Source organism: Chaetura pelagica, unplaced genomic scaffold (genome assembly GCF_000747805.2).
Source record: "Chaetura pelagica isolate M959 unplaced genomic scaffold, ChaPel_1.0 scaffold47, whole genome shotgun sequence".
NCBI lineage: Eukaryota > Metazoa > Chordata > Aves > Apodiformes > Apodidae > Chaetura > Chaetura pelagica.
Window position 1 is genome coordinate 1216591 of NW_009954140.1, and position 1255 is coordinate 1217845.

The 1255-nt window shown below is 49.9% G+C and overlaps 1 protein-coding gene across 1 annotated transcript in view; it reads left to right on the forward strand.

Annotated features, from left to right (window-relative positions):
* CACNA1G (calcium channel, voltage-dependent, T type, alpha 1G subunit) overlaps window positions 1–1255 on the forward strand; it is a 96820-nt gene that overhangs the window by 52103 nt on the left and 43462 nt on the right. The window lies entirely within an intron of this gene.

Below are 1255 nucleotides of genomic sequence, written 5' to 3' on the forward strand. Positions count from 1 at the left end.
AGCTGGCTTATCAGAAGGGGGATGCTGGATGCTGTTGCTAGCCAACATGCACTCCCTGTTGCAGAGTGCATGACACGGGCCAAGGAGATTATCCTTCAAAATAGCCACATGCTTGCCAGAGAGGAATGTAATATCCCCGTTTCTCCTCCATGCTATTGCTGTTTTATCTCTAGCTCCACAAGCAGGTCCCTACCCTCTTTCTCCCACACAACTGTCTACTCCTCTACAGCAGTCTTTTGTGTGGCTGTCAGGTAACGGCCAGAGATGTTTCCTATCACAGCTCAGGCAATCACAGTGCAGGTCTAGGACCTAATTAATTATGGACCCAGTATGGAAACAAGCTGCTCTGTGGTTCCTGAGTCACTTTCAGTAAATCATGATCTGGCAAGCGAGTGAGTTGCCAAGGTGTTTTGTCTTGTTTAAATTGCATCTCATTTTGAGCGAGAGATCTGCATCTCTTACAGGACTGCTCTGTAGGGAGAGGCAGAAATAAATCCAGAACTGTTATTAGCAGAACTGGGGCTGGTTCAATTGTATGCTCACATCCATACATGCATACACATCATCTTTCCTCCAGCCTCTGACTTCTGCTGCCCATTTCTCAGTACAGGCAATCAGAGATTGTCCAGGGATTAGGGAAAAGTGTAATTTATTTAATGACCATCATTAAAAAGAAAGGTTTCTTCTAACTACAGATAGGGAGGCAGCCCATGGACTCATCTGTAATCACTAGCTGCTATTGCAGAGCAGTGGCAATGAGGACTGCATGGTCTGGTGGATCGTGCAGGGGACTGGGAGATGAGACTGTTTGGCTTCACACCCAGGTCTAGCCTGTGGCTTTAAGCAAGTGAGTCAACCTTCTGGGGACAAGTCTCAGCTGGCTTAAACCTCCAGGGCTTCACTGGCTTCGGTGGAGCTGTGACAACTCATGCCAGCTGTGCTTTGGTGTCCCATGGGTCCTGCTTGCCTTGCAGCACAGCCACTCCAATATTGACTTAATTTCTAGGACAATTGGGAGCTCAGTGATATTTGCACTTTGCGGTGACATCTGCAGGTGAGGGGCAGGTAGATCTTTGTCAAGCATGCTCCAAATGGGGGGAAGATGTCCCTGTTTCTGCTGGAGGGTGGGATTTGGGGGTCAGATGAGAGAGTGGGGGTTAGTGGGGGAATTCGGGGGCAGATGAGGGGATTTAGGGGCAAACGGGGGGATTCGGGGACAGGCTTGGGGGGCTGGCCCCGTCCCTGGGGCTGACCC